Genomic DNA, 15,131 nt, shown 5'->3' with positions numbered 1-15,131 from the left:
TACCTCTCTACTCCCTGTGAAGTGATGTATCGATGTTCCCTTATTCCCTATGGCGTTCGCAGTGCCCTTGGAACTGAACATGTTCGCTCCCTTCGGATTGGAATCTCACTTAAGATGGCGAAATACCCTGTGAAGTGCACTTCGCAGTCCACTTACGGTCGAATGGAACGCACCTGTGGTTTCTCAATAGAATTAATTAAAGTTGTTAATGTGAATTATATTATAACTTATATTAAACACTAAACACTATTAAACACTAAAAACTGAGATAAAAATTAACTTCAGTAAGAAATTTACTTTTGCTATGGTTAAATAAATGTCGCCTGTCAATGACGTAATATCTGCGTTATCCCTGATTTCCTTAGTTGTACTGCATAGTAACCATGGCAACAGATGGGACAGCTGCATAACGTCTAGCTAAACGTTTTTTCGTTCAAACATTATAGACCATGGCAAGCAAACTTTGGGGACAAAAGGATAGGATATATAGCTTAACACGATGAAATGTAAGAATATCATCAGTATGATATTCTAATGTTGATCTAGCTCATAGGCGTAATTTGCGGGTGGGACATGTCCCCACCACTTTTTGCCAGGGTCGATATTGTCCCCACCACTTTTTGAAACATCTCGCTGTACGGATGTAGCTGTCTAATACAAAAGAAACGTCTCTAGTTGATTAGCAATTCGTTCGTTTGTGTTAAATAATAGGCGATCTGATTCTGGCGCTAGGATGTGTTGTTTTTGCAAATCATGTTGCTCATTGCCGCTATTAGTGGCGCAACAGTGTTCTCTTGACGCTCGTGCACAGTGCGCAGTCTTCACACGGACGAGCGCTTCAGGAAACTCTCTATTCGTTCCAGTGAAATCACAAAACAAAATGCACATAAACGTATCTCTGCTCTTGATATACAATCATTGATGAACATCTTTGATTTTAAAGAGAAAAAAATAAAATTAATTATAAGAGGGAAGAAGATTAGAACCCAGAACCTCTGGCACAACGAACGAAAATTCCACTGCTAGTCCAAAAGGACAACCTAACATTAGGTGCGGATCCACATATTTATTGACTAATGTAAATATTCTCGAGACTAACAATGTAGTAGTATAGTAGATATAGGAATGAACCTATCATATTAAAAATGAGGTCTATGTCAATAAATTTTGTGCATTTATTATTGTAATAATACAGTAATTGTAATTATTACAATACACCAAAACACACACATTCCTCCTGTCCCACCCACTTTTAAAAACAAAGTTACGCCACTGATCTAGCTTAGGCTACTGTTAGTCTCATACAGCCAAAAAAACTAATACACAGAATAACAATACAACTTTCAACACACTCAAATGCAGTTTAGTATGATAGTGTAACGTGAGACCAAGTGCTGCGTTACCTCACAATTTCAATTCTTCAAATAAACTGACCTGTATTAGTAGTATTTCAGCTTTGCGAGTAGTTCGGTAGAATGAAATGTCCTCATTCCTTTATATCCCCTGGGACTCGCGTGTGGCGCTGATATCCGTCTCTCATTAGCAATCATCCATAAACATTATTTCGCCATAAACATTATTAGATCCATCGGAATGACGACAAATTCAACAAGGACAACGAAAGATCTATGGAAAACAATTCTGGTTTATTTTTTACATGTTTTGAGATTCAGCTCATACAGAGGATCTTTATCTGGTCACTATATTTACATTCATCATCTTACTAAAGTGATTAATACAAACTAGTAACAGTAACAAGAAATATTTTATATTTACTGTGTGAAATGATCCATGAAATGATCCAGACTTCATGTTCTGAATGTTTGGTGCTGTTATAGGATGTGGAGTCAATGCTATTTCCTCCTTTTAAATCATTACAAGCAATAAATCTTTCTATAATTGACTTTTACATTCATTTGTCATAATTTGTTTTTTAAAGTTGTTTTTGTCAGTTTTGTTGATTGTGTATGTGGCAGTTCTTGTGTATGTGTAATGTAATTAACATTGAATATAATTAGCTTCAAGCTATGAAGAACTCTAAAATGAACTCTTACCAGTAAAAATATATTATTATTATTTTTTTGTTTTGTTTTTTAATGTTAGGTGGATGTGCTTTATACAAACCTTGTAAAGAATATCAGTTTTGTCGCACAATTTCGTTCACATTCGTTGACCCCCAAAAGCATTGTGATGGAAACATTTGAAGCTGTAAATCTGATTAGGAGATAAGCAGCTGAAATGGGGTCAGTGAAATGGGGTCTGCAAGTTGCATGCATCTGAAGGTTGACTACTTGCAAAAACAAAGATGTCTTATGTTTTCCGCTTGATTTTCCGTAAATGCTTTTTAAGCCTTTTTTTTTTTTTTTTGCTGATTAGTGCAGGTTTGATGGAAATGTGGCTGGTCAACTTTTGCTTGCTTACAATAAACAAACGCTACAGCTGCCTGTATATGGTTATTAGGTATTGGTCATCATTTAAACTGCACTAATGAAAATGATTGTATTCGTTTGTAGCACTTGTATTTAATCATGTATAATGGATAAACAAAATGTATACATAAACATCGCTGTCTTTTAATTTCACCCAGGTTTATGTTCTAAACTGTAGCCTATATGTTATCTCTCCTATCGCTCCATAGTTTATTTCTCATATATAACAAAATAATTTTATCAATGTCAATATTTTATCAAAACCAATATTTCCTATCTACTCGTTTATTTATTTGTTGGGTAACCATAAAAGTGAGGATAAATTATAGTTGGGTTTTTTTTTTTTTTTTGGACTAAACTTTGGGTTTATTTAGCTATACAGTCAACTCCAGAATTATTGGCACCCTTGGTAAATATGAGCAAAGTGAAAATAAATATGCATTGTTTATCATGTTGTTTATCATTTTGTTCTTTCATTCAAAAAATTCACAAAATTCTAACCTATCACTGAAGTAAAACAATTGAGAGTGGCGGAAACTCACAATATGAAATAAATGTTTTTGCTTGTTGGCCACAATTATTGGCACCCCTAGAAATTTTTATGAGTAAAATATCTCTGAAGTATATTCCCATTCATATTTATGTTGTTTTAGCACACCAGGCTGACTAGGAGTATGAAACTGTCCAGCATTGACTTCTTGTTCTACAGGAGTATAAACATGAGGAAACACAAAGGCCAAATTCCCTTAATCATTCATCACAATGAGTAAAACAGAATATAGTTCTGATGTGCAGCAAAACTTCACAAAATTGGCTGTAAGAAAATAGCTAAAGCATCGAAAATCCCCATTTCCACCATTAGGGCAATAATTAAGAAGTTCCAATCAACTAAAGATGCTACAAATCTGCCTGGAAGAGGACGTGTGTCTATATCGTCCTAATGCACGGTGAGGAGGAGAGTTTGAGTGGCCAAAGACTCTCCAAGGATCACAGCTGGAGAATTGCACAGATTAGTTGACTCTCTGGGTCAGAAAACCTAAAAAAAATTATCAGACAGCACCTACATCACCACAAGTTGTTCAGGAGGCTTTCAAGAAAAATCCTCCTTACTCATTCAAAAACAAAGTCCAGCATATTCCGTTGTCAAACGCGACTGGAACTTTAAACGGAACCCGGCTTCTATGGTCAGATGAAACTAAAAAAAAGAGCTTGTTGGCAGCAAACCCACCAGATGGGTTTAGTGCATGCAGGGATAAAAAAAAGTACCCTCTTGTCCACAGTTAAATATACTGCTTTAATGTTGTGGGCCTATTTTTTTTTTTTTTTGCTGGAGGACATCTTGTTCAGATACATGGTATCATGGATTCTAGTGAATACCAAATGATAAAAAAATCAAAACCTGACCGCTTCTGCTAGAAATCCTATAATGGGCCATGTTTGGATCTTCCATCAGGACAATGATCCAAAACAAACATCAAAACCAACACAAAAATGGGTCACTGAGCACAAAATGAAGCTTCTGTCATGGCTGTTACCTGACCTGATCCCTATAGAAAATGAGTGGGGTGAACTGAAGAGGAGAGGCACCAACATGGAGCTGGGAATCTGAAGGATCTGGAGAGATTCTGGAGGGTTGGATTCTGGAATCCACTGCCGCTTCAATACATATCTTTTCAGTGATTTATAATCAAGTTATTAATTAACATTTATCTTTCTAAATATTAAATTATTTAAATGACTTCTTCAACTTACGTTAAAGCATTTATTTTCCTTTTCATTTTCAAACACTAGCCCCGTTCTATCATATTTAACAAGAGTGCCAATAATTCTGGAGTTGACTGTATGTCCAGCTGACTGTACATTATCCTTTACCTAAGTGTGCATTTTTACACTGTTGTACACACTGAAGTCAGAATTTGGTAATCGGTTGCTCTTTGTCCGTTGGTTTCCTCGTTTGGGGATGTTCAGTGATGCATAACAAACTTCTCTATGGACATCCTGTGGAAACATTTTATTGTTTTTTAGTGGTATATTTTTAGTAGTATAATAATTTTGTGATTGTAGAAAGAAAGAAAGAAAGAAAGAAAGAAATTTGATGCTTGCCACAATTTTGATTTAGCATAAAATACACCAAAATTATCAAATGAATGTTATTTTTCTTTTTAGTTTGATTCTTTTTTTTTTCTTTTAAAACTTTAACATAAGAAGGAGACTAATATATTGTGCTAATTCATTATTATAGCATTTTTGTTTTTCTTTTGTGGTTTTGATAACAATTAAAATTCTATATTCAACTATTGTAAACAGGTTTCGGACTCATATCTTAGCACTTTTCTGCATATGGGCAGCTGTTTTAAACTTAAAAATGAGCTTACCTCTTCTTGGCTCAACCGTCTTTGCATCTCAGAGCTGCTTTGATGACCTTCAGAACTGTCCTTCAGAACTGTGAATAGCACAGACAGAGGTCTTATCTCTTACATATATGTCTTTATAACTCTAAACATTAACTCTAATATTGATGGTTAAAACTACTAAATACTGTCCTGATCTCACCTGTCTTGTGGCAGCAGCTGTAGCCACAAACAAAAGCCAAAATGGCAGACAGAAGAGAAGACGCAGGACACACTGTTTGAAGTATCAGCCAGCACTGCCAGCAGTCACAGACAGGAGGGCTTTCTGAGTCACACACAAGCTCAGGGGGGCTTTCTGAGAAGATTGATGAATGAAGAAGACTGATGAATTAATTAATGACCATTACCTTTCAGGTTAACTTTTGGACTTTTAGTTTGTTTCTCAATTGTCCCAATTCGCCTACTTATACTATGCCCTAAAAGTATGTACTGTTTTTGTGAAGAAAAAGGACATACTTTTGAGCGTGTAGCAGAAAAATATGCAAGCTTTGGAACATATACTTCATCATAATTGCGTCTTTAACAGACGCTCTAATGCTTAGTTACGTGCAATCTGTAACTATTTAAACTGCCCTGCCAATTATCTTGTCACAGTTAAAATCCTCCAAATTCAATTAAATTTAATTTCCTTCCATTTCGGAGAGAAATGTAGCTTGATCACTCAAAAAAATGATTCTTGCTCATTGAAATTAAGCAAACAATTCAAATAAAATGTATTTAAAAACGTATAAAATAACTATTATTATTCCAAATTACTTTTATACAACATGAATAAAATGGATTCAAGACCAACCTGATCAAATTACATAAACTATACTTAATTCATTGCCATAAGGCGCAAATGCAAGTGTTGCGCATGCTCATCGGAGTCTGGTGTCAAATAACAACAACTGAAGGCGGCAAAATGGCAACGGTGATCTACTGTCTGATTCAGCGAAAAGTAGGCTTTGGATGCATAAATGTGGATGTTTTCGAGGTAAGATATGTTTATTAACGCTTTAAACTTCAACAATATCCATTTTTATGTTTATTCGATCTTGTTTTCTTAGTTCTAGCATAAAGGCACATTTTTGCTAAGGCGAATTAACTTATATTTTAGTTCTTCTCAGCTATAAAAAGAGTAGTATTTGTAACGTTGATCATTGTAAGATATAACGCTATGCTGTCGACTTGACTGTGCATCATGTTTGCATTCAGGCAGATTACGCGTAGTATTATTATTTTTTTTAATAACAGATTCGTCATTTCAGCGATCTTTGCTAACGTTATATGCTTTGCAAATAAGCCAAGACGTTGCTCAAACACACTTCATTAAATATATACGTTATCTACATTGTAAACGTTTATAGGCTTTCACATTAAAATGTCTGTCCACAAATATTGGTAAATTTGATCATTTCGAGATATGTGTTCAACTGACTGTGTATTTTTGCATGTTTGGACAGATCTTTGAGTACAAGTGCTTCAATGTGCATTTTACTTTGCTTGAAATATAGTTTGAAAATATACCAAAACATTGCACGGTGTGTCTTTCGACCATATATAAACTAAAAATGTATAGATTTCCTGTTAAAACAAGTTGTGTTCTTTTCAACCTGAATCATAATTTTATTAAATAATAATAATATAAAAATATAATTTAATAATAATAATAACAAAGTGTATGTCATCTTTACTATTTCAGAAACCTCATAATTTTGGGACAATAACTCAATTATGGTATGTGTAATTTATTTTTTTTTTTTCATATTTTTTGTATTAAAACTAAAATTTACTCGTTTCATTTCTTTGTAAAATTGTTAATGTCGATTTTCTGTTTTTTGACTTTCAGATTTGTGGCAACGTAAAGTGTGTGGAAGAAGTATCGCTGAAGTATCCGGTATGTTAAAGTAATTGAAACATTCTTAAACATTGACATTTTGAGGAGAGATTCAGGCAACCTGTTCACAGTAAATGAAGTAAGTGTTGTCATTATTTACATTAAGACATTTTTTGTAAATTACAGTAATTTCCTCTACAGTAGGCCTCTATCTCTTCCATCTTCCCTTTCCTGTTTTCCTCTCAGATAAAAGCAGAATTTATGTGGATAAAGACTGTGCCACTTCTGTCACCGTTCATAGCAGCTGGACAGATGCAAGGTGTGGTAAATTGCATTACAGTTCTTTGGAACTAATTACAAAGATTGAACTATAGTCAATCACTGTTTTTTAATATGTGTCATATTTTTCAGTGCGAAGACATACACATCAAACGAGACTATGTCATAAAGAGTCTGTGTGTGTATCTCAATGGGGACATTACAACACTTGTCAAAGAATTCTAGGTTTGTACTGTATACATACTTTTTGTAATGACCTAAATAAAGTATATTGCTGTGTGCTGCTAATATTTCAATGAAACTAAACAAGGTGTTATTTATTTATTTATTCATTCATTCATTCATTTATTTACTTGCTTAGGACTGCAATCCTGAAGGAGATGAGGGAGGAATTTCTGAGACCACTCTGGGCCTTTTTGTGACCCTTAAAGTGCTGAGTACTAGCCAGACGATGTTGGAGTAGCAACAGAGGGTGTAAAACTGCTACAACACTTAAGAGTTTTTCCTTTGGATTAATAATGCTGTTCAGATTGATCTACTCACTCAAGTTACGCTCAGAGTCTCAAATTCACATTTGAATTCTTCCAGAAGGTAATGATGAATTTGGACTTTAGGACATCACACAGATGTTTCCATCCCCTGGAAGGACATTGAAAACTTTTAAACTTGTTCTGTAATTCTCAAATCAAGAGACTGCACCTAATGCACCTTCTGGCTTCCTCTCTGATACATTTAAACACATTACATTTTTTGTTCACCAAAACATGAACATTCTGTCATTTATTACTCACCCTCATGTCGTTCCACACCCGTAAGACCTTCGTTCATCTTCAGAACACAAATTAGGATATTTTTGATGAAATCCATGAGCTATCTGGCCTCCGATAGACTTCAACACAACTATCACTTTCAAGGTCCAGAAAGGTAGTAAAGACATCATTAAAATAGTCAACATGACTGCAATGGTTCAACCTTAATAGTATGAAGCGACGAGAATACTTTTTGTGCGCAAAACAAAAACAAAAAAAAATGACTTTATTCAAAAATGTCTTCCCTTTTATGTCAGTCTCCTACGCAGTTGATGTTGTACACACAAAATATCTTAATTTGTGTTTTGAAGATGAACGAAGGTCTTAGGGGTTTGGAGCAACATGAGGGTGAGTAATTAATGACAGAAATGTCATTTTTGGGCGAATAAACCCAAAGATGTTAGCCCTTGTGCTATTCCTTGTCCAGGAAGTTAACTTGTGAGTAGCACACTTGGGCTACTGAATGCCTAAATGCTGAAATTTGACAGACAACAGAAAACCTGTTATATGTAAAGTAAATTATAATCCTTCAGATTGCTTTTCTTTTTTTCCCCCAAGTGTCCTGATTGTTTATTTGTTGGAACAAATGTTTACAAGGAATGTAACCATTTACAGATCTGTATCAAGTTTTAGATAAGTGAAAGCACAAACTGATGACAATACTATGCAGTGAGATCCCAATATTACCTTGAAATTGTGAAAATAATGTTTGATGTTGAAATTTGGTTCCATGTTGATCTATGAACTTGTTGGCACACAGCCATAACCATTGTGTTAGTTTGGGAGAAGGCACAAAACTGCAGTAAACAGTTGCCTTAATTTGTGAAATACTGCATTATGTTCTATTTTTTTTGTCAGATTGGATGTTTCTTATTATTCCTGGAGCAATTGTGACAATAAATGTTTATAAATGTAACACGTGTTTGACCATTTATTTAATATAAATAAAGAAATGTAAGATAGTTATAAAACAAGTAAGAATAAGTTATTTGAAAAGAGTAAGGTTTATGTATTACACAAGCTTAAATTGCAGTTTATCAGTTAACATAACCTTTATTTAATTCATTCAAGTCAACTGAACATGATGGGGAAGCTTAAGTAAAAGTTAACTTTTTTACGTTGGATTTATGTGATTAAATTGGATGGAAATTTTATATGCAATTGAATTACATAAGTTTTAACTTTTGGGGTTAAATATTTTTTTGAGTCATGGGTCTTTCATGCGGAGAACTCTCCTCATGTTGGCATAATGATGCTCTTAAAAGTTAATTACCAAACGCATCATTATAAAAGTTCACAATGCTGTTGCAGATGAAATATAATGTGGATAACATTTAATAAATTTTTTTTCATCAGGTTAGATACTGATTATTAATCACTCAAACCCATTTATCTTAACCGCTTAAAGGGTTAGTTCACCCAAAAATGAAAATTGTCATTTATTACTCACCCTCATGTCGTTCCACACCCGTAAGATCTTCGTTCATCTTCAGAACACAAAGTAAGATATTTTTTATAAAATCCGATGGCTCAGTGAGGCCTCTCAGAAAGCTACTAAAGACATATTTAAAACAGTCCATGTGAGTACAGTGGTTCAATCTTAATGTTATGAAGTGACGAGAGTACTTTTTGTGGACAAAAACAAAAAAACAATAATAATAATAAAAAAGACTTTTCAACAATATCTAGTGAAGGGCGATTTCAAAACACTGCTTCATGAAGCTTTACAAATCTTTTGTTTCGAATCAGTGGTTCGGATTGCGTATCAAACTGCCACGTGAATTATTGAAATTTTGAAACACTTATGACGTAAGGAAGCCTCTTTTGCTGAAATCACATGACTTTGGTGCTCCGAGCCACTGATTCGAAACAAAAGATTCATAAAGCTTCGAAGCAGTGTTTTGAAATCGCCCATCACTAGATATTGTTGAAAAGTCATTATTTTGGGGTTTTTTTGGCACACAAAACGTATTCTTGTTGCTTTAATTATTAATTTAATCTTGTTGCTTTTTATAACATTAAGGTTGAACCACTGTACTCACATGAACTGTTTTAAATATGTTTTTAGTAGCTTTCTGGGCATCTGAATGTGTTAATTATCTTGCGGGCAATAGAGGCCTCACCGAGCCATCAGATTTCATCAAAAATATCTTAATTTGTGTTCTGAAGATGAATGAAGGTCTTACGGGTGTGGAACGAGGGTGAGTAATGAAATAATTTGAATTTTTGGGTGAATTAACCCTTTAACTTTCGGTCTCGCAAATCCATCATGTTTGTAGTTTTTTTTAACACTTTATATTCATGTTTGTAGTTTTAATCGAATCCTCTTCCACAGCGCAATGGGTTGTGGGCAATATTAGCTGTTAAGAGTGTGCACGGATCTGCACTTCGTATTCTAACCGGAAAAAGTAGACCATCTGGTTATCTTTGGAATACTCATTTCAACATACTACGATTTGGGACATATTAATTCTATTTTCGAATACTATTTAGGATGGATAGTATGTGAATTGGGATGCAGCAACTGATTCCCTGGTTGTCATGTTTGCTAAGCTTGATTTCATTGGTTGTCATAGTTACTTATGGCTTGATTGATTTCACACACCTGTTCTTTATTTAGATCATTGTTTCTCTCAGTATTGCCTTCTGTTCAGTTTACTCTTTGTCTAGTGTTAGTTGTGCTGTTTTGTTGCAATTTTCTCTGGCTGAAAATCTCTTCTTTTGATTTGCTTATTAAAGTACTGCTGCTATCTGATCCTTCATGCTTTCCTTCATCTTCTTTGTGAACCTGATCTTTACACTATACAGCTAAAGTTATATATAGTGTATATACACTCAATGCAGAGGGGTTGCTATCACACAGTCACAAACCTCCACTTGCTGTATATCTTTTTTTTAATATTCCATTTCAGAACAGCACTTTGTTTCCTGTCAAAACAGGATATGACCTACATTTATTGGAAAGCAATATATTTAAATTGGTTCCCCTATTCTAATGAATAATTGTTTGACCAACTAAAATAATTTAAGAGAATATTCACCTGCTTGGTAATAAATATTTGTATAATTTTGTATAAAAGTTCTGAGATGATTTATCTTTGTTTCGTTTATTTACATCACACACACACACACATACACACACACACACACACACACACACACACACACACACACACACACACACACACAAATTAGCACTATAATTAATTATATTCAGTTTTATGCTGTTCTACATGTAAGCACACGTACATTTTTTAAATTATTATTTTAAAGGTAGTTTGACCTAAATGCTACTTGATTAAAATATTCAACTTGTATATCACTATTTTTTTTAATGTATGTGGAACATAGAAAAAAAATTAATTGGTCCAGCTGCACATTAAGTGTCTTTATGTACTAACATTTAAATTAATCATCTGATGCAAAGCACTTATTGTCTACATAGCCTACATGTTTTTACTTTGTACTTATATTTAAAAAAAAATACCTGCAAGTAGGGCAATTGTACCCATTAAGCCCATGTACCCTTTAAGTCCACCTTATGTGTTTCAATGAGGAATTAATCTAATTACAAACTTTGAACAATTTTCTGAGTGAAAGTGTTTAATGATAACATTTCTTTGTGTACTTTTACCTAACTAACCTTTTACCTTAACTTACCTTACTTACTACTTTAATTTACAACTATATTTAGATAGGCCTACAAATTACACATATTAATTCAGTTGAGATGGAGCCCGTTGTGTCCTAAAGTTCCTTATGTATAACCGGGCATAACTCTGGAGCCAAGGCGAGTTGGGACTCCATACTCTGGGCTTATGGGGGCCTCCTAATGGGCCCCCCATGCCCAGAGTATAGAGCCTTAACTCGGCTTGGCCCGGTAAAACTTTCAGCTTGACTCCAGCTACAACTCGAGTCAAGCCGACTTAAGACTCCAGAACATCGGCCTGGAACCCCAGACACCTACCCATCCCACCCAGGGCTCTAATCAAACATTAGTAAAAGGATTTTTTTTTTTTTTTTAAATACTTCCCTGTCACTGAATAAATATATTAATGTTTTACTTCTTTAAAACCAATAGATTTTTATATTTTGTGAATCAATCATGATATGGGCTTGTTTGGAACACATGTGGGCTTAAATGGTGCCAAAAGTACCAATGCCAGACTTCTGAATTTATTCATAAAATATCTTATTTTTATATACTAAAATGTACATCAACTAATTAATGCATTTTCAAATGAGAGGTAAATCTTGCATTTTAACAAATTATTTTTCATATAAACCATTTCAATATCTATGAAAAACACCTTAACTTAGATTTTAGTGGACTTAATAGGTACACTTACCCTAATTACAGCTGTAATTACATCTATAATTACACTGTTGACCAATCCGTTACACCTTAACCCAAACCATACCACCAAACCTGTCCCTCACATTAACATTAACATCCCACCTCAGTAGAAAACGCAACATGAACACAATTATACATTCTACAAATACATTATACCTAACAATTATTATTATTTTATATTATTTTTTTGATGTACATACACAGTAGTAAAATACTTAATATAAAGTGTGAACAAATGGAGTCAAATTAAATGTAAGTTGTACATCATTCATGCATTTGGCAGGCAGTTTTATCCAAAGCGATTTACATTGCGTTTAAGGTACACATTTTACAGTTCATGCATTCTCTGGAAATCGAACCCATGACCTTAGCGATGTTAGCGCCATACTGTTTGAGGTAGAGGAATGCTGAGCTATACAGATCTCAGAAGTGCAAGAGATGGAAATGATAATACCATCTTTGCTGGCTAAAAAGTAATTATAAAGTAAACACATTTATTTAAGCATTTTAAACATTTTTTTTTTTTTTTTTAGCAATGTTTGCAGTGTGAAACAAGCTTACCAGGTGAACCGTATGTGAGATTTATGACAGTATCCCCAGTGTGGTACCAATCTTTCTCTGAGATTTTTCCCTCCTCTTCCATCGTCGTCTTCTCTACCCTTGAGCAATAGTAGAGACCAAGGTCTGCTTCAGTGATGTTCTCGATCACTAAGTCATAGGATTTTGAAGTATTGTTCCAGGACAGAGAGAATCGAGGAATGGGTTCTAATAGGCTATTGTATGCAGAGATGATCAGAGGTTGTTGGATTTGTGGAGACCAGATCTTGACCCATCGAATTTCCTGTGCCATGATAAACTCGCAGTCACAGTGTAGGGTTGCATTATCTCCAAGCCTGACCACCACCTCCACCAGCTGTCCAGAGACCTCCCAATAGATGCAACTCAGTGCAACTAAAACCAAACAGAAATGGGTTACTCCAAAAAATTATTCAAATTTAAAAATTGTAATTATTAAAAATTAAGGGTATAAATCATATACAGTCCTAATATATTTATTTATTTATTTTTTTAAACATGAAATTTGAGGAGAAATCACTCACCAAGTGCAGCGATAGGTAGCTTCATGTTGGCCACATCTGAATGTTCGGTGGTGTTTGAGGGTGAGGAGTGTGTAACTGTCAATGTGATTTCCGCCCACTTATCTCTGCATAGATAAAACTTTTACTGTAACTTTACATTTATTCTTAATTACATTGAGGCTGTTTGCTAGTTTAATTGTAGCTATTTTTAAATTGCATATATATATATATATATATATGTTCCTCAAAAGCCTGTCATGACATTTACAATAACATAAAAAATGTACAAAAAAAAAAAAAGATGTGCAAGAAAAACCAAGTTCCTTTGCTTCAATCCAGTAAATGTTCATCTTACATTTACTTTATAAAAATCATTAAATATTTCAGAGCAATTTACAGAATATCAGTGTATAATATGGGGAAAATGTGTCATTATTTATATTGAAAACAATGCTATTTAAAAAACAAACAAAAAAAACGTTACATTGTCATCAACACCCACCAGATTTTGCTTTTATATTCTGCCATAGGGCTAATAAAGAGCCATCATAAATTTCTGATTGTACTTGAAAGTTGCAGACCAGTAAAAACTTTCTGATAGCACAGCTACAGTATAGTCTGCATAAAGTTGTTTCTTTTTTCCCTTTTGCCCTAGTTTATGCTTATGTTGTACAATAAGATGTTGTGAAAAGAATAACAGTCATAAGGCAAAACTTTTACCCTAATGTGTTTAATGTATAAATATGAGACTGTAAACCTGGTTGGTTTGAAGAGGGAGGTCTGAGGGTGAAATTGGGTCAGTGGTTTGAATGGCATACATACCTCTGTGGGCTAAGTCCAGTCATAGATACACAGACGACAAATATTTTCCATGTTTCTGTCTGATGCACAAAAAAAACAAAAAAAACAAAAAAAAAACTGATTTAAAAAACTGATTGCTGATTTAAAAAATTATAAAATAAAACAGAAAAAAAAACCATTTATATACATTTGTGTTTATATACATATATATATATATATATATATATATATATAAACAAATTAATTAAGTAATTAATAGTTAATAATAAAACGTCTCAGGTTACTCATGTAACCATGGTTCCCTGAGAACAGGGAATCTCTGTGTTGACCGCATATGGGGACCGCATATCGTGAATCGATGTCTGAAAGCCAAGGAATCAAACCACTCCAATCCTATTGGCCGGCGACAGCCTATGACGTCATCATAGCACGACCCGGAAGTATAAAAGGAGCGCCTAGAGAATCAGTCAGTATCTTATCGTCTTGAGGGACTGTTCAGCAGGCAGCCCCGAAGCATGGCAAAGCAACGCAGAGATTCTCGTTCCTTGTTCTTAGGAAATCATGGTTACATGAGTAACCCAAGACGTTCCCTTTCGAAGGGAACTCAACTCTGCGTTGAACGCATATGGGGAACGATATACCCACGCCGCCATGCTTGAGGAGAGTGCATGCCAAAATGGCTAGACAAACGTCCAGCAGTTTCGAGAGAAAACAGCCCAAGCTGAACCTCAAAGAGGCCTTCCGTAGAAAGCCTACCAAGGCTGCTCAAAAGCTTCTGGGACCAAAACTTCCGCAGAAACCAGGTCCCTTTAAGGGAATGTGGCCAAGGAACCGAAGGGAACCCCGGTCAGTCACTAGAAGGGGGACATAGTCATCCTAATGCCACCAGGGAGGCCAACCTAATCTGACATAGGACAAACTCAGTCTTGGCCAACCCCGTCTGAATACAAAGTCTCAATAACGCATTCTTCAGAGAAGACAGCAAGTAAGAGCGACTGCGAAAAAGGCAGTAAGCAACTCAAACCCACGCGTAGAGATGGGCATCCTGGAGAGCAGAACTCAGCTGAATGCTACGAACCCTCATATCGAGGGGAGTACAATCCGCTCAATACAATACGCTCAGTACAATCCTAGGATCTACTCAGCG

General features: G+C 34.8%; 2 long non-coding RNA genes across 2 annotated transcripts; one reads left to right on the top strand and one right to left on the bottom strand.

Moving 5' to 3' along the window:
• Positions 1-1,627: 1,627 nt before the first annotated feature.
• On the bottom strand, positions 1,628-15,131 carry LOC127513655 (uncharacterized). Its single transcript, XR_007930458.1, has 6 exons — positions 14,006-15,131; positions 13,205-13,308; positions 12,666-13,055; positions 4,983-5,135; positions 4,805-4,872; positions 1,628-4,427 (listed from the first exon to the last, which is right to left on the bottom strand). It is a non-coding gene; the product is annotated as an uncharacterized LOC127513655 (long non-coding RNA).
• On the top strand, positions 5,720-8,663 carry LOC127513654 (uncharacterized). Its single transcript, XR_007930457.1, has 6 exons — positions 5,720-5,816; positions 6,525-6,559; positions 6,672-6,798; positions 6,906-6,978; positions 7,071-7,163; positions 7,300-8,663. It is a non-coding gene; the product is annotated as an uncharacterized LOC127513654 (long non-coding RNA).

Source organism: Ctenopharyngodon idella, chromosome 5 (genome assembly GCF_019924925.1).
Source record: "Ctenopharyngodon idella isolate HZGC_01 chromosome 5, HZGC01, whole genome shotgun sequence".
Lineage (NCBI taxonomy): Eukaryota > Metazoa > Chordata > Actinopteri > Cypriniformes > Xenocyprididae > Ctenopharyngodon > Ctenopharyngodon idella.
This window is presented reverse-complemented; position numbering and strand designations above follow the sequence as displayed.